We start from the raw sequence: 20,266 nt of genomic DNA, 5'->3' as shown, positions 1-20,266 counted from the left end.
AGAAAATTCTGACCTTTTTTTATGTGTTAGGTTGACCCTCGCCTGAATTTTTGTACATTTTCTTCTAAAAAAAAAAAAAAATCATTGTGATTCAGTCAGCTGGTAGTAAGATGTAAATGAGTTGTTCTGGCTAGCAGTAAAAATGTAACTACATGTTTCTTTTGCTACAAAGATCCCTTACTACACACACACACACACACACACACACACACACACACACACACACACACACACACACACACATACATTAACCCTCACATTCCACTGCAGTAGCATTGCCAATAAACTGCTTTACTGTGTGTCTGGTACTGTAACATCTGGGCATGCTGTAGCCTGTTAAACGTTAAGCTAAAGTCAAATACAACTCCCCTATTCCACTTCTATGGTATATCCAAAAAATATATAAACTTCCCGAAACACATTGACTTCATGTGCAGCAGTTCTTACTTTCTCTGTCCTAGGCTGAGGGATCGTGTGTTTGTTTGGCAAACTTGGGGTTTTCAAGATTTTCATTTTACATCAGTTCATTTCCACCACTGGAGTTTTCTATTCTTCTTTCTTCCTTTTACTTTCTCTCTCTCTCTCTCTCTCTCTCTCTCTCTCTCTCTCTCTCTCTCTCTCTCTCTCTCTCTCTTGTTCTCTCATTCCCTGGCTTTGTGTGCTGTGTGTCAGTCCTCCCTTTCCTGGCCTCTTTGCTTGGTGAGCCTTTAATTCTGTTTTGTTCTCTTTTTCTCCTCATCTTGCCTTCTTTTAACTTGCGATTTTCCCTCTTTTTACTTCTTTTGGTTCAACTATTCTCTCAGATCTTTGTAGTGCCAAAAGTGCCCCTCTCTCACCCTTCTCACTTTCTACCTCTCACTCACCCACACACACACACACACACACACACACTTTTTAATCTTTAATCTTTCTTTGAACCTCCCGCCATCTCACTAATCTGTAACTCTTTTTCCTGTTGGTCTGAATAATACTTCTCTATTACTCCTTCCATTATCCCATTGTACAGTTCCAATACTATATTCAAAAATCTCCTTTTTCTTCAAATTTAGATTTTTTTTCTGAACTGTAAAATAGCAGATTATATTACTGACAATTTCATATAAATTTCTCATATATTGATTAATGCTCTTCTAGAGATGAAACACACACTCTCTCACACACGCACACATGCACGCATGCACACGCGCACACACACGCGCACACACACACACACACACACACACACACACACACACACACACACACACACACACACACACACCACACACACACACACAGAAGAACTGTATCTATTTTTATTTGCTCTGCTATGTTTGTTAAGCTTATATTGCATACATTGTTGTAAATTACAGTTACAAAAAAAAAAAAGACTAATTCCCTTCGTATTGAGTTGAATCTTGCATGCGAAATGTGTAATCAACAAAGTCTTACTGGTGTTACCATAGCAACTCGGACCGCCAGCAGAATGCCAAGTGTGTGACTGCACCACTGGCACTGCAGGGTCTCCCATCCTTTTTTGAAGGGGCTCTCCCCTCCTCTCTCCTCATCATGTGTAGACATCTGATAAGCTGATGCAGTTAAAAGGAAGTGTAGGATGGACTTTTTGAGTTTTCACTAAAGCTGCAGTTAGAAGGACACTGGATTGTCAGTCAAATACATTTATAGTCTGTAATCAGAGTATCTCAATCAGTCTGCTTTTGCCTTGTATGCAAAAATGACCTAAAAACTATATATATCACAGTTGCAGTTATTGCAGTTAGTAAATGGTTAGTTAATAGTAAAAATAAACCAACTGTATCGCATTTCTCAAGACAGTTTCATTATCCAGAGGTTGGCCCCTTAACTCACACAAATGTTGAGCAGTTCTCATATCACAGAGAATATGAGGTGGTGTCAAAAAGTTTAGAGACTAGTTTTGTACCATGCCAACAGATGGCAGCACAAGGCTGCACACCCAGTCATAGGGATCACCGAGCTTTATAGGTCAGTGTGCCAAATGACATCATCCTGTATACCGTGTGAGCTGTGCAACTGGTGTCATTCTTACCACGTGTGTTCCCACGTCTGCGAGTTTATCATGGACAGCAAGTTAGAACAAAGAGCAAAATGTGAAATTCTGGGTGAAACTGGGCCAAACAGCATCAAAGTTTATGGTGATGCCGCACTGAGTCATTGACGTGCTTTGAGTGGCATGTTTACTTCAAGGGCAAAAGAGCATCACTGGAAGATTCGGGGCACTGTGCATCGAGAAGTCATCTCCAGTGACCAGAACATCAATAATGAGTTCTACTGGCAGGTTTTAAGATGTCTGAGGGAGGACATTCGGTAAAAGTGACCGGAATTTTGGGGCACAAAAAACTGGACGCTCCATGATGTCAATGCACACTGTCACCTAGCACTTCACACGTGTGTTTCTCGACGGAAAAAACATAATCCCACTTTTGCACAAACCCTACTCACCAGATTTGCTCCTCCCGAAGATAAAGATCCAGCAGAAGGTCCTTGATACACTTCGAAAGGAAGACTTACAGGACACATTGCAGAAGTGGCACAAATGCTGGGAGCAGGATACTGTGTAAACTTAGATAAATTAAGTACATTTACACAGAGCTAACCTCAAAATTTTTGATTCCACCTTGTAAATTAGTATGTCGTGTTCTTTATGAATAGTCAAACTCAATACCAATGGGATTAACAAGTATTTGTCTCCTACCAAGTGTTGTCCTTCATATTTAATAATTTGTATTGTGGAAATAAACTCAAATATTCTTCAAACAGGAGAAGAAAAGGTATTACACACATTTGACCTTTGCTGTGGACTTCGCACCATAAGGACTAATTCCAAATTCCTATCCATTGATTTGCTGGTTATAATGAAACAGCATTTCCATTTAAATCCTATAATCACCCACCACTCACTCTTGAGATAGTCATACGATTCTTAAAATGAACTGATGGACACACAACCTGAAAACATAAAAAAAATATATAAAACTAAAATTCGAATGTCGCTAATATGGACTGTTGAAATATGTATTTCTTTTAACATCAATAATCATTTTATTTCATTGTATTAAGGAACACAATGGGGGGAAAATGCAGCTAAATCCTGTCAGTGTCAGTTTTTCCACATATAGAATTTGCCCTGTTTGTGGTGCTTTTTCTGACAACCTTACTATTGCCTGTTTACATTATTTGACGTTGCTTCATGATTTGCATAGCTTTACAATTAGTGCAGTTGAAGTGGAATATAAAAGCAGAAAATGCAAGTCAAACCAAACTCAAACAAGAAATTAGTGTTTTCAGGGCTGAAACAAAAAAAAAGTCAAAGACTTAAAAAAAAAAGAATTCTGTTTGATGGCAAGAAACTCAAAAGCTTCAAATTTATGTTATAACAAGCTTTTTAATAAACAGTTTGTCACAGGGTAAAGTGATTATTCATACAAAGCATAATTTAGTAGATCAGGCGAATACAGGTCAAGTTTTCCTCATAAATACAGTATAATTTTCTTGTTAATAGCATGTTTATAGCATATAATTTTCTTTATGATTACAATCAAAATGCAATGCCTTTATATTAGGTTAAACAAATGTGCTGCAGACGCTGTAAAAATCAATTCATCGATCTTTCAAATATCAAATTAATATTTATTTAGCTGAATGACATAATTCCATAAAGTTATTCTGGTCAGAGGAAAATGTGAAATATAGCCAGAGCTATTGGTTATCTGGCTGACTCACAAAGGAATCTCTGCCATCCTGCATCTGAAAAGCACTGACTTCATTTATAAGATATTACATGAGTCAACATAAAAAAAAATAATAAAAAAAAAGATTTTGGTGAGGTCTGTGGTCAGTATTTCCAGCTTTACCTGTGTAAAAGGCAACTCAGTCTCTCGTACTCAGAGATTTGCTTAGTCATTCACTAATTCATACACCTTAGAAGGGATGCCTGTCCACTGCAGGGCATCGCACACTCTTACACTCATTCACACCTGGGGAAAATTAGAGTAGCCCATTAACTTGCCTACATATTTTTGCAATGAGGGAGAAAACCCACATGAATACAAGCAGAACATGCAAACAAATGTAATCTGCTGTTTGGTTAGGAAGCATGCTAGAAAAGCATTTGCATGGCTTATTTTTGGACATACTAATTCTAAGGAATTTTGGAAGAATAAATGTTGATTTCCTAGTGCTTTCCTAGTACAGCTAAATAAAGCTATGATTTCTAACATCATTACAATTATTCATTGACCTAAGCTGGTGTAACTGCTCTTTCATTCAAATTGTAAAGCTTTTTTATATGTGGAATTACCACATTTCATTACTTTTTTCATTACATCTTATTAACAAATTCACACCTCATGTTTGCTGCTTGCTGTCTTGACTAGCCATTAGCAATTATTTTTACCTCATCAGCTTGCTTGTGGGAAATGAGGTCTTCTTCTAGAACTGCTTTCAACCCTGCAATGGGACCTCTGTAACACACTTCTTCTTTCCTCAGTTTTTCACTGAAGATGTTGAGTTGGCGGCTTTCCACGTGGCATTAAAGCGCTGCGACATTCCTGTTGTCTCCGCTTAATCTGTGGTGTCAGCTCAGGTTAGCTGGGCCGTACTGGATCCCAGGGAATATTAAAAAGCCCAGAGGCAGAATTCCTCTAGAGCAGAAGTTAGAAGTACAAGAGACAAGAAAAGAGAAAGAGGCTAGAATAAGAGAAGTGCTATCAGCTTGCTCCAATATCATAGCTAAACTGTTTGAGCTCCAGAAAATGAGGGTATAGTGTTACCTGAGACTGCCATATGTTAATCTGTGATTCGTTTACAAATAGGCATGTCTATCCATATTAAGTTATGAATGGGTAAATAGGGATAGCTTAACTTTATAAACTAATTAGATTTTTTTTTTTTTAATAAATAAATAAAAATGTAAGAAATAAAAATGGAGTCAGGTTGCAGGTGCAAGCCTCTTGAACAAGACTAATGAATGTAGTTTATTTTTAGATGTTTAGGATAACAGTAATAGCTTACATTCTAATAGTTATTCTGCGAATTTAAACAACCTGAAAGTACTCATGCAGCTCACTATTCCAGTATATGGATCACTCATTTGTTTTAAGGTGGTTGGCTTCGAAGCTATCTTAGTTATTCCCCACAACCTGTCATCAAACAAGTTTATTCCAATGAAATCTCTAACAGAGACTCACAATTACACATCCTAAACAGCTTTCCATAGTAATGCAATATATGGACGAAATGCAGACACCTGACTATAATATTTGTATCTGTTTTTTTAACAACCCATTCTACATTTAGTCCCCATTTACTGTTATAATTATGTCCACTATCCTGGGAAGATGTTCCACTAGATTTAGGAATGTGGCTGTGGAGATTTGAGCTCAATAATGTCATTATTAAAGTCAGGTGTAAATGTAGGACTGGGTGGAGTTATCATTCCAATTCATATTGAAAGTGTTCAATAAGGTTGAAGTCAGAGCTCTGTAGCAGGCCACTCAAGATCTTCAACTCCAAACCATGTAAATCATATTTTAATGAAGCTTGCTTTGTACACAGGTGCATTATCATGCTAAAACAGGTTTTGGTCTCCAAGTTCGGTGTTCAGGTTTATTGCTACCTCATCCAAAGGCATCCTATACGATTGTGTGCCTCCAACTTTGTGGCAACGGTTTGGGGAAAAACCATATATGGCGGAAAAGTCAGGTTTCCCAATACTTTTGTAGTTTTTTTTTTATTATATATTATATATATATTTTTTTATATATATCTTGCTGATATATTTATTTTATTTATACATTTTATACATAAGGCCATTCATTTATCAAGACTACCAGCTTATATTAATGTTAAATTCTAATTAGGAAAAACAACAGATGTGGCTTAACAAATGCTGTATTTGTTTCCATGATCTACTTAAACCTCAATTCTTTCAATTCTACCAGTGAAGCTGCTTTATGTTTTGAAATTGTTTGCCTGTTTTGAATAATAGCTCTTAACCTGCAACTCAAATTTCCACAGTACAGTGTGTGCTAACACTGTTTCTCCAGGTCCAAGGTGGTACATGAAACACCCCAGAATTATGCAAACTACACAGAACTAACTAAGACTTTACAGGACATTAATGTAATACACATATATGTAAACAAAGCAAGATAAATACAGGCTTCCTATAAACAGTACAATAGGCACAGTAAAGGACAGTGCAGCACTGAATGACATACAGACATGTAGCAAAATTTTTGACATACAAAACTAGTGCAGGTTAAGACTGTTGCATGGTACAGCTGATTTTGGAGAGAACAAATATCTTCGAATAAAAAACAATAGAGTTTAATATGGTTTCAAAACACTATGGTATTAACAAGAGTTTAAAACAATTGTTTGTTTGTATTTAATTTGGGAGTTTGAAAATATACACCAGTGAAATGATAAGTGATAGAAAGTAAGATAAATTACAGTAAATGTCTCTATAGATTTTGAGGAGCTTTCATCATATCATTTACTACAGCTTTAAATTGACCGTCCATAAAATGTGCACATGAATGGGTTAAAACTGAAAGCTTTTGTAAAACTCAAATTCACTCCTTTTAAGGTAACAAGTTTGTGAGCTAAGCTAGTTAAGGAAAATATTTGTGGGTGACCCTAAATGAGTTAGTATAAAATCCAAAAAACTTGGCATGCTAAATTAGTTAATCTAAATGGTTAACTTGTTGCAAGTGGAACTTACAGCACGAAATTACAGGGAGGGGCTTCACACAAGCACATCTGACTGAAATTAATTGTTAAGTGTAGATGAAATTCTTGAAACGAAAACACTGCATTTCCTTGTAATTTACTGAGAACTCTCTGAAAGCTTCCTACTATAAAACACACACACACACACACACACACACACACACACACACACACACACACACACACACACAATTTCTATGAGTCACAACTGTATTTTATGAAAACAACTACTTTCTAATAAATCGCAGTAGTTTTTGAAAATGCTATAAAAAGGACATTCCATTCCAAAACTTCTGCCAGTACATTTAAGAATATGATTTGTGTCAGCTGAAGATACAGGGGGTATACAGGTCCATTATAGTGTAATTTAAAGCACATAGCCTTGGGTACAATGAAGCATATCAGATCAAGGCTGCCTTCATCAGGGCTTTTGTTCTCTCCAGGTCTATATTTAATGCATGTCTTCGGTTATTGAATCTAGACTTGAGCTGGGTTATTTTAGTGGAGATAATTTTTAGATTAGCACCAAGCTAGTGGGGGAGCTGTAGTAGTGAATGGAGCACACTGTATGGCCCTGTGGTCAGCTGTAATTGAAATAGTGAGAGGGGGGAAACATCCATAAAACAGAGAAGCATTTTCTAAGCTTAAAACGGTGCCTTTCTGATGCCTGTAAACTCTTTATGTCCATTTCCTTGAGCATTTTTGCAATAAATAAATTTCATGCCACACAAATCCATATCAATAAAACGGCATGACAAAATGCAATTGCATGCTTCTTTACTTTGTTAAAAAAAATGTGTACTAATTGATTTCTTCATGTCTTCATGCACTGGATACACAAAAGAACCTTCAAATGAACAAAAGCCCATTAAAACATTTTCATAGATGAAGGAAAAGGGTTTTGTGAAGAACATGTCATTAGGTCTAAAAATATACATTATGTGAAACAAAACGATTATTATTAGCTGTCAGAATTTTTGTTTTATGAAATGCTCATTTTATCAACATAACAGGACAAATAATCGTGAAATGCCATTGAATACTTTGCTACACCGCTCAAACTTTTTTCACACAAAGTTTCACAAAATTCTCCTAATTCTCTGGAATGTATTCATTGATATCCTTTTTTATGACCATGTTGGGTTAAATATTTTAAACACCTAACTTGCTCTCTTAAATCTTATCTCTGTATACTTTTTAAACAGCTGTACAAGTTCTTTGATGTATGTGTGTGTGTGTGTGTGTGTGTGTGTGTGTGTGTGTGTGTGTGTGTAAGGGCTAAACGAGGTCTGAGCGACTGTTACTCTACAGCGACTCCCTGTGTAGTGCCTCTCACTCTCCCAGGGTCAACGAGTGCGTCCTGTTACCCAGAATCCCCCTGGCCAAGTCAAATGTGCCGCACCGGTCCTTTAAGACTATGAAACAGGAGCCGCCTGCATGCCCCTAACAGAGACACATAGGCAGCCAAGACAGAGCAAAAGAGAGAGAGATCAGGGAGGGGGGGTGATGGGGTAATGAGAGGGAGGTGATATAGAAAAAATAGACAGAGAGAAAGAGTGCAAGAGAAAATAGAGGAAGTGTGAGGAAAGAGAGGGAGAAGAGCAGAGTGAAAGAAAAAGGGCCAACATGGAAGCATAAGCAACAGAGCAGGCATGAGAGCAGATAGGAAAACAGAAGGATAAAGAGAAATAAACTTACCATATCCCTGCCCCCACTCCGAAACCCTTAACTCGCCATTATTCATGTTGTAATATTGGTTTTCTCTGTGGTGCTGGAAGGAATTGGCTTTGTTGCTAGGAAAGCACAGAAACAGCCCTTTCTAATTGGTTGTGAAGATCCTTTTCATTATCCAATCAAAACTCTAGAATCAGCAGGAGAGTGGTTGTGTGTATGTGTGTGTAAGAGAAAGAGAAAGATGGAGAGAGAGCCACACCACAGACTTAATTAATATGTCAGACATGTTTTATAGGTTAGAGTAAGTCTGTGAGTAGAAGCATCGAAAATACAGCAGGAGGTGTGTGTGTGTGTGTGTGTGTGTGTGTGTGTGTGTGTGTGTGTGTGTGTGCGTGATTAATATGACCTTGCCATAATCATAAATGTATCAGTGCTCCATAGGATGCACCTGTATGCCATTAAATCTAAATGAAATTATTAAAACTTATAATAATATAATTACCTTTTTATATGTTCATGTCTTCCTTTGTCTAGTAATCTGTATATAACTGCTGAATGCCACAGTACACTATAATCGTGTAATAACATTGCTGTTTTATAATGTAATAAATGTTTAATAACACACACCCTCTCAAACAAATGATAAAAAAATAAACATTTACATTTGTTTTCAGCACCAGTACAGAATTATAATAGAATATTAAAATATTTTTAAATATATTAAAATGCATACAATTAAAAAGGTTTTTTTTTATAATTTATTTATTTAAATATTTAGGTTACATGATAAGATATTTAAGTTATATACTGTTTTTGATCTTGAGAAGTGTTAGGAATGTCAAAAAAGGCAATCCAAATACAGCCACACATTTTAAGTTGAGGCAACACCCTGCTTGGATGATTTCATCATATTATTTCTAGCATATAATTTACATCATTTTCATTCTATGAAAGCTTTCAGTGAGCCCTCGTGCTCCGTGGATGGGAACACTGTCATCCCAGTAGACACTGCACCCATCAGTCTAGAAGTGTTTCATTATAGGTGATCATTTGGACTTGCTAGTCTGCATTCATGCATAGATTAACATGACCTGAAACACACAGTCACTCAAATTTGCACCCAAGATTCAAATAATGAATGTCTTCACGAGGTTTGATCTTTAAAATATATATTTTTTCATAATTTTGGTTGTATCATAAAGGTTGAGAAATGGAAGACAGACTTCAGTACAAGCTCGGGTCAATGGGAAAACCTGGTGATGCCAATTGGACTTCTCAGTGCTTCTCTGTCTTAAAAGTGTAAATTAGGTTAAAATGTAATTACCCACCATCTATTCTCTAACCCAGCACACTTGAAAAAGATCCAGAACAATATGGACAATAGTGCTAGTTCTAGTTTTTATTCACACGTCTGAGACAAGAGGGTGCTGTCAGGAGATATATATATTAGATATTAGATTATAAGATTGAGATATTTTTCTATATTTTGTCTAGCTAGTTTGATTTCATTCTTAGAGGAGTGTGAAATCAAATGGTTTATTGTTTGATTATTTTCCATTTCAAAGCAATTAGAAAAACCTTATGATGGGACAGACATCCCAGCCCAGAGTGTATTCCCACCTCACAACCAGATTTCTCAGAAAAGCTTTTTGTCAGTGAAATGAATTACCAAATGGTTCACTGTTGCCAAAGTTTACAATAAAGTACCATTTCATGATAGACATACAGTTATTATGCAAGTAAGTAAGAAATGTATTAGTGCCCAGAAAGTGTTGCACTTCACAAAATTTTGAATGTATAATCAATATTATGTTGTTCAAGGCTTTGCAGAAGGAAAGAAAAAATGTCTTGTTACACATTGTCCCTTTCTGTTTGTAAGAAGTTTTGTTTTGCTCTCAGGGGACTTTTGCTTCCTCACCTCGGCAGCTGTTTGAAGCGGCAGTGGGCAGCGTAGAGTGCTGGTGTCTCAGGTGGATTTCCAGGGAAACAGGGAATGAACAATATCTCACACACAGTCTTATGAAGTAACTTGACAGCTGCTTTTGTAAGCAACGTACTGTGGTTTGTGCTGAATAATATATCTGGAACAACTTCAGCTGCCAATTATTTATTTTCTTTTAATAGGGTTTACAAATGGTGTAGATCTTTGGTGTTTTCACTTGAATTACTATATTTATGAATGGGAAAAAAGTTCACTAAAAGTGCATAGATACGAAATGCATCTTAAACACAGAACTGATGCTTTCATTTGCAAGCATACACAATGCAATGGTTATGTTCTGAATATGTTATAGGTAAAGCACCTTCCATACAGTACAGATCACGCACTAAAAGAGACTGGGCAGAGGCAATGCATGTATCGGACAAAAAAAAATACAGGAGGCTTCAGATCTTGTGTGTAAATGTGTAAGTTAAGAAATACTGTATTTTGCAGAAGTCCATTTCCGCCAGGTGGGATAAAATTAGGTAACATCATACTTATGTTTGTTTTAACACTTGTGTATTTCAGAGTTAGGCCATTTGAGCCATAAAATCATGTTCTGGAGTTTGCTGCAATCAAAACATAATCCATGTGTGGAAGTTTTTCCCCCATGGGGCCACATGCCGAGTAGCATTATTAGTTCAATTTGTCATGTTGTCTGTTTCTGGTTTTGTAGTGCTGAGAAAAGGATTGTTTCGATTATTAATATATAAAGCCAAACTTCCATCAGACTAGAGGCGTGTGATTAGTTCACCTTCGTGTGAAATTTTGCTCAGCATATAGAAAGTAAAAAAAGGAAAGGCAACATCAAAGAATTGCTATAGAGTTTAAATAAATTTATGCTTAATTTGAAAACAACTGTGTCATGTGACCATTTACAGCTTCTTCACAACATGTGTTATTAATTTGAATGGATCTAGTTCATCTAATGCATGACAAATTGTGTATGATGATGCTTGATCAACCAAATGTGTAATAAATGCACATTAAAATACGTATACCTATCTCAAGAACACTAGGTAGGGAATACACCCACTGCAGGGCACCATGCAGACATATTCACACCTAGGAATATATTACCTTACAAATACACCTACTGGCAGTGGTTTTCTGGGTTGGAAAGAAACCTGAGAATGCAGGGAAAATGCACACAGGTACAAGAAACACAGAAAAAAGTGAGATCTTTGAAGACTGGTGGCAGTAAAAAAATACATGCATCCATATGCATAATATGGCAAATATATTATACTCTCCCTTTGTGACCGGGTTAAAAAGATCTTCTGTTTACACCATAAGTCTCATAAGTCTCAACACTGGCTACACTTCAATAACAGTTCCTCATACAACAGCAGTCATTGTTTAATAAACGACAACTTTGACCCCGTCTTTATCCATAGTGACTGCTTGGAAATACAATTGGGTGAAAGGCCTATAAAATGCATTTTGATTGTGGGAATTGCACACCAATTCCATCCTTATTCAGAAGCCACATGATGTGGAACACATAAACAAGCACGTAATTATACACTGGTGTGAATTGACCTTTAGTCTGCATCATACTTGGGCTTTAAGTTCAGTTAATTCTTCCAGGAGTTGAACTCGCTGTGAAAATACTGGGAACAATTAGAACATGCAAATACCTCATTTACATATCATTTCCCTGCCCTAGTTTACTTGTTTGACTTATTGTGGGCTTGAGAAAGTCACAAAGTTCACCATCAGCAAGCTGTGATTATTTATAATGTGACATCACACACAAGAAAAGCTGGTACAGTTTCAGCATCAGGTGCTGCACCATTCCACAGGCAATGAGCTGACCTTGGAGAGTGGATTTCATGGTAATGGATATTGTGATTTAACTCCACAGAATATTGTGATATTAATTCCACCATATTTTTTAGCTTTATTACTAATTTCTAATGAACCTGTCTATCAAAAACATGCTAAACGCCCACCCTTCTTTCCTTCTCTATAACATATTTTGTATGAAATAATATATCAAATTTTACTGTTTTTGTAATTAGTTCAGACCAAGGAAGTTTTATTTCAATATGTTTTCACAATATATAATGTTGTACATTTTTAAGTCAGGCTGCAATTATTATCTAGTGCAACCAGTAGACTATACTCTACTGTCACAGACAGCAAACGCAAGGCTCAATCAAACTTGAACACACTTGTTCTTTGCAAAATAGTTGTTGCACATTTACTAGAGCTTGTGCAATTGATTTGATTGTGTAGGCAAATATGGGCTCATTTTTTTGTATTTTATAAATCAGGGCCTGTGTATTTAACATACTGCCCCTATTATTGCTTTCTAATGTGCATGGATAATGGAACATTTTACAACCTACAAGCTAGCATTGCTAAAGGCAGACTTTAGAAAATGCCTTGATTGATATAAAGAATGCATTAATACACTAACTACTGGGTCAAAACTGATGCCAATCATTTTTGTTAAATAATTTGCAAAGTGAGTCTAAAGTATATGTCCAAAGTATATGTATATGTGACAAATAATATATGTGCATTGTAACCAATGTGGTGAATCCTCATTGAAATAATCTAAGTCTAGCTGCTATGCAGGTGTACTGCCGCCTAGTGGACTCAGTCCAAAACTGGTACAAAGTTTGTCCTAATGTTTGTACAACTGGGGGACTGTTCAAGTTTTTGCCACAGTGTTGTTTGCAGTTGATTTGAAGTAAGAACATTTGTCATGTTAATATACCCAAAGCAGTTTCTTGACAGCCTGTCTATCAATAATCCACACTTCAGTGTGTAGAAGAGAATCTGCAAGTTTACCCCACTTTTTTTTGCACTCTGAAAGCCTAAGAAATAAAAAAATATTTTTTTAATTAATATTTCACATTCATTTCTTGCATGTTGATAATGACTTTTGTTTATGAACTTGTTAGTCACAAATTAATATAAAAACAAATTACAAAACTTGAGATTTGAAAAATGAAATCACTATAATGACAATGCCTCCACAGGTTCATATTATCATAGTTTCTGTCCTTTATATATTTATAGATGTGGAAAATATGTTTGAGAAATTACTGAAGAAGAATTTCCAGCAGATGGCACTGGGCACCAATTCATGAAGTTACCAAGCAGCATACAGTTAAAATTAGCCTGAGTTTTTGATAAAATATTGATAGCCACATTCTAATTGTTATTACATTTACTGCATGAAATGGAACGTTCATTTAACATTCTTGAGGTTTGTGGTCTAATATTCCTTTCAAAAAATCTACCAAAAGTGGTCAGTTGAAATCCCCTGTAGAGAAATCACCCTGGAAGAGACCATTATTGGTTTTATTATAGAATAAGGCCCATTAGTGAGAGCACAATTACATTTTGTAACTTTATATTAATTCTAAATATATGGTTTACTATTATTGTACTAATGATTACTCCCAAATAAGTAAAAATCCATGCTGCATAATGTAATGAAAGCCTGTCTAGAAGAGTAAAAGCTGTTAAAAGCGAACAGGGAGGACTAATGGAAAACAAATGGAATGCTTTGTAAGCATATATGTTTAGATGGTCAGTTGTCCACATACTTTTGGAAAAACAAAAAGGTCTGTGGTCTGTATAATTAAGCTGCAGTTTCTAAGATAAGATATACCTTTATTCATTTTTATTCATATACCACTTTTATATAGTGGGGGCATTTCTGATTTTCTAAATTTCTTCTACATTTCTAGAACAATTATTAAGGCAATCAAAGCTACACTACAAAACAATTAGCAATTAGTATTTGTAGTACAATAACAATTAATAAATAGTTTCTGTTAAATTTCTTTCTTGAACATAATTTTATCATGAATTATAATCAGTAAAAAAAAACTGAAGTGATGAATTCTTGTGCCAGTGCATTAGATGAAATCCTTTCTATACACTGGAGTTAAAGGCTCCATGGAAGCCATATGGAATGTTAACAGGCACTTCAGCTCTTCCAAGATCCTCGAATGTCTTGGCATCCAGAATCAACAGGAATGTACCTTTATCCTGAACAGAAAATAGCCAATTAAAAGAAAAATTCAATATCTATTAAATTTACTACAAACAATAGTATGTTTGTACTGTAAAAGGGATGCTGTTAAAAAAACTCTATGCTATTAAAATGCCTGCTGTTTCATAAGAAATCCATTAGATGTAAATATATAAATGCTTCTGTGATTAATTTATATATCACTATGTCTAGAAAATAACTATTAATATTAAAAAAACTATTGAATATTTTAGACTTTGACCATAAGTCACATCCCTCATCAGGAATGTGTCTTAAAGCTTACCTTGAACTTTTTACTCTTCAGGTCCATCTTGATCAGTGAGTCTCCCACCAGGTGGCCAAAGCCACATCCATAGAAATAGCGGTATGGTTTGCTGTTGCACCTGTCATAGTTTATGTGAGGAAGTTCCAATCCCGCATAATCCAGCAGTTGGTTGTCATACAGATCTTCAGGCATGCAGAACACCTGGTAGGTAATGGAGAAATATAAAAGAGATGCAACAACTTTGTGGCAGTATGGGGAATGAGTGTATAATCAGTGGGTACCTCATATATATGTTACAAATATGAATTCATAGGAGTGGCAACAATTTGGCCACAGATATATTTAACAAAGATATTTTTTAACAAAGTCTACTTTGTCAGTAGCCCACCTTATCTTTACTGAGGCAGACAGCAGAAGCAGAACTGTTGGGCCGTGAGATGAGGTTCTGGTTTAGTGGAGTATCGCTGGTTATGCAAAGAGGCAGAACGAAGCGGCGAGGAAATGTAACGGAGAGATTGCTGTACAACTGTGGAAAAGACAAGACAAACATCACTCATACTATATCAAAAAGTGTTTTTTTTTTTGGCCATTAAGTGTCCAAAAAAACAAGTGTCAAAAACTTGACAGGCAGCATTACTAACCTCATCCAGTTCTTCTCCTGACTTGTAGAAGTTTTGAAGAAGGTAGATTTCAAGGACATGGTCATCATCTGAACAACATGTATCCACTATTAGGAAACCATTTTCCTCAAAAGCATTTATCTGGTTAAAGGTGGATAGAGCCTTGGTGTGGTACTTCACTGGACTCACCTGTTAGAGAAGCAGAGATATTACTGTAATTGACTTAAATTCAATTTAAAACATCTAGAGTGATTACTGCATTTATAATCAGTATCAAATGCACATTGATTACTAAATGTTACAGGAAATGCTACACTCAGCATAATACTTTGAATTTGATTAGCCAAGAGAAGAAAAAAAACGAAGAATTAAAAATAAACATAAATCTCAAGATTAAATAGTTTTTTGTATTTATATATAATACCAGCTTTAGCTTAGATGTCAAAAAAGTTATTTTGGTGTCACCTTTCCCGTATGTTTGTTAACAACATGAAAGATAGTCTCTTGTTTTGGATCCCAGTAGATACAATCTTTTATGCTTTTCTCCCTCATCGTAGACGTCACTATCTTAAACAGGTCTATCTTTATGGGCTGTTCGATGAACACCAGATAGTTCTCCAACATGGCTAGAAAAAAAAAAAATGTTATTCATTTTGCATCTAAATTTAATATTTCATTCAATGACCTGATCTATACAATAAAAAATAAATTTATTTATTTATACCTGGAATCATTTAAGGAATTAAAGATTTTTTGCCAACAAAGAAATTTCATAGTTTGGAAACTTTGTATTTATTCATTTTTTGTAGTTATATATTATTATTATTATTATTATTATTATTATTATTATTATTATTATTATTATTTTAAATTTCTACTTTTTATTTATTTGACAAGCTACCAAGAAATGGTTAACATTGTCATATGATATTAGGATAAAAAAAATCCTAAATAGCTAACTACAATTGACTGTAATAAGCTGATGCTAATGACTTGTGCAGATGATTTGTGTTCATATTTGCAAACTATTATTGCAACAATAAGTAGCTGTGGTGTATCTGGTGTGTGTATTTACCAAAGCTGTGGTAGTAAGAAGGCTTGTTTTTTTTCAGCAGGAGAAATAGAACACCTGTGCCCCGTGCAATGTCTCATCAGAGTCTTATTTGTTTGGAGGCATTTTGATAATGTTGTATAAAGCTCCTACCAAAGACATATAATGTTTAATGTGTAAAATTACATGTATAGTGTGTAATACAAATTCAAATGTATGGATAATGTCTGTCAGGATCTTACCTTTTATTCCATAAGAGTTGCCCATGTTGTAGACCGTACCATCTGGGTCAACATGGGGGTGGGCTGTGGCACCATTAACAGCAATGAATTTGCTCCAGTACCATAGTACCAAGTACCATAGAATTGAGAAACAACATTAAAACCTATCCTCAAACACATTATAAGTTAAAGTAAGTTAACTTATATATATATATATATATATATATATATATATATATATATATATATATATATATATATATATATATATATATATATATATATATATAATATAAAAAACATAATAATGGAAAAGTATTAAGCTACATTAAATATTTGTTCATTTATTTATCATTTAAATACTCAGGACACACTTTATCTTTCACTAAGTTTATATATTTTAAATGTTATGCTAGAAATTATCATTATTATTATTATTATTATTATTATATTATTATTATTATTATTATTATTATTATTATTATTATTATTATTATTATGTAACATTTTCTAAACTGTCTATATTAGAACAGCTATAAAATGCTGTCACTAATCTATCATATAATATGCACTATTATATTATATTATATCTGTAGAATTCTTAGTAACATTCACACTTTTGACACAGCTTGATTGTGTATTTTACACTTCTAAATATTAAACATTTTACTTTATTTCTATGTTAAACAAATGACAGATTGCCTATTTATATATGCATATACAGTATGTTACATACCTTTCATTACATTCTTTTGTTTCTAAAGTGTTTGGATCAATTCTGTGCATAAAGTTTGTCTCTGTGCTGACATAGTAGTCACCTTTGTATTTCACAATGCTCACATTAGCATCGTCTGTCTGCTCTGTGAAAAAATTGACATTGGAAAGTTAGCTGAATTTGTGAATCTGTTCTTGGGGAGCATGCAGTTACAGTACATGGAACTGAATAACAATGTACAAAGCAGCACAAACATATGATTTTATTTTGTGGAATTACTGTAGGTCTTTAGTTTGTAAAATACATATTCAGCAAATCCCTTATTTCTCCATCTGTAAGAACTTTGAGCTAATGTCAAAACTGTTCTCTGCTCCTTTACTCAGCAGAAATACAATAAATGGAAAGTGGACAGACTGACCACTAAACCTTGATAAAAAAAAAAAAAAAGCATGGCATTAATATAGAGGTGGTTGCTCCTTTAATGCTCTAATATCCTTTTTCTCTATGAAGTCTTTTCATTAAATACTGGACCATAAATATCTGCAGTAAACCACAAAAGCACAAACGGTTGGGTAATTAATGCCCATCAAAGAGGGTGTGAATTTGGTGTTCCAGTTCATCCCAAAGATTTTCCATGAGGTTGAGCAATATGCAGGCCATTTAGGTACTTTTACGCCAACCTTGCTATTCCATGTGTTTGTATGGAACACACTTTGTGCCCAGGAGCATTGTCATGCTGGAACAGGTTTTGGCAACTTGTTCAAATAAAATGAATTCCTAATGCACCATCATATGAAGTGTATTCTCAAATACGACTAAACATAATTAGACTGAATGGTAACACTTTACAATAACAGTAGATAAATAAGCATGTACTAATATGTAAAATAAATGTTATTTTGAACATTTATGAACTAATGATGAGTTAAGGCATATACTAATTAAGAGCTAACCTTTACTACACCATAAGCCACATGAATTCATGTGTGAACAACGTCTACCTAAATTACATTAGTATGTGTTTGTTAATTAATGTATTAATTAAAACTTTAGGTAAAGTTAAATAGGAGAGCTGCTGTGTTTATGTATAGACTGTTCATTATGATATAAAGGCAGGACACTTGATCAGTACTGACACAATAAACCAGTCCACACAATAGCCACAGTAAAGCAGGAGAAAACCATCACCTGTAGGCTAAAGCTAATTTGTAGTTTGGAAAGTAATGTCTGCTTCATGAATACATGTTGGTACTTCACCCATGAGGACAATGGAGCAGTGCACTAGGGCCTAGGCCACTGTAACCACTTATGGTGGGTAGATTTAATAAGAAACATGTGGAAACAGGTGTTTATTATTGTGCCTTTGAGCCTTTCATTAGGAGGATAATTTAGCACCATCTAATGGTGTTTGTAATGTTTTTTATATAGTGCACTTTTAATTCATATTCTTTCTCATATAGCAAGTTATATTAAGCGTAACCTGAAGTGTTAATTAATACATTAGTTAACAAACATGTACTTAAGGTAGCCGTTTTTCACACATGAATTCATGTGACTCAATTCAGCCTGGGACTGAATTGCAGCATCTGCACATCTTTGCATTTGTAAGCAGATTATACTCACTCATCATCTCAAAACGGGATAGAAATCGATGGAAGACATTCTTGCATGGGTCAGGGAGAGCAAACGTGCCAAATTCAGACATCACGATTCGATTCATCTCACTGTTCTGTTTGTAGGAGTCACTGCGCAGAAAACGACTTCTGTAGGTCACCTGACCTTCAGCAATATGAAAGCTGTGCATCAAGGCCATTCCATCAAACCAGTAGTTAAAGCTGAGAGGAGAGAGAAATGTTGTAAATTGTTACAAATAGAAAACTGTGTGTGTGTGTTCACGTGTGTAGCATATATGCAAAATTTCTTACAACTAGAAGTGTAATAATAGTGCAAAACTATTCTGTTGTTTTGGTTTGCTATTGCCGAAACAACTGATAAACCAGATAATGTTCTTGTTTATCTTTACTTACTGTTGATTTCCAAACTTAAACTTTCCAGGGCCATTGCGAAGGAGATTTCCATGGATCCATGTAGGTATTGTGCCTTTTACGGTGGTAGGGATGGGATCTGGAGTCTCCTCCACACTCTGCACTAGTTGGACAATGTTCTGCAGCCCATGCCTCTTCTCGGAGGTATTTTTTGGCTCATTGATCAAAACTGAAAAAGATGAAGCCAGATATCCTAAATTGTCAATCAAAATACCAGGATCCATTCTGAATAGTGAATAAAAAGCTTATATCCAAGAACCACCAAGCTGCCGCTCCTGGACCCTTGAGCAAGTCCGTTAACCCTCTAGCTGCTCAGTTAAATAAAAAAATAAATAATTGTTGCTCTGGATAACGTCTTCAGCCCTTATATAAACCTTCATTCTATAAATTGCTTAAAAATATTGAAAACACATATTGCATTCCAAATTCAGGAAATATTTATATATAAAATGCAGATATAATGCCTTAAAATGAAAAAAAAAACAACAACTATATTTTACTATCCACTGTAAACAAATAAGTAAAGTCTTTCAATACTAATGGACAGATGTTAGTGTCAGCAAGCTGTACAGCTACATTAGACTAGTATCTTACATGACCATGGTGGAGATCTATCATTGAGTATTAGTGGTAGCTTTTTTTTCTGTGCCATTTCTTGCCACTGTTACCTCAAGGGACAGACACTGCACCATTACATAAAAAATGTGCACATGAGTTATCACGATGCAGACAAAAAATATAGAAAGAGGGGCACAGCGGAAAATCTTTTCAGGGTTAAACTCGTGATTGGTACAATCTGTCATGAGTGCAAAGCTATCTATCATTTCAGAGGAAAGGATAGCAAGGGTATTTTATCAATTATCCTAGAAAATTTGGCTGTGGATGAAAGAGCGGTGACATGCAAAGCTAACATGGGAATGACC

At 35.1% G+C, this 20,266-nt stretch overlaps 1 pseudogene; it reads right to left on the bottom strand.

The window, feature by feature from the left end:
- Positions 1 to 14,305: 14,305 nt before the first annotated feature.
- LOC124379473 lies at positions 14,306 to 19,567 on the bottom strand (annotated as a pseudogene).
- Between the last annotated feature and the right edge of the window lie 699 nt (positions 19,568 to 20,266).

The sequence above is a fragment of the Silurus meridionalis genome, chromosome 25 (assembly GCF_014805685.1).
Source record: "Silurus meridionalis isolate SWU-2019-XX chromosome 25, ASM1480568v1, whole genome shotgun sequence".
Lineage (NCBI taxonomy): Eukaryota > Metazoa > Chordata > Actinopteri > Siluriformes > Siluridae > Silurus > Silurus meridionalis.
Note: the sequence above shows the minus strand (reverse complement) of the source record. Positions and strands in the feature narration are given on the sequence as shown.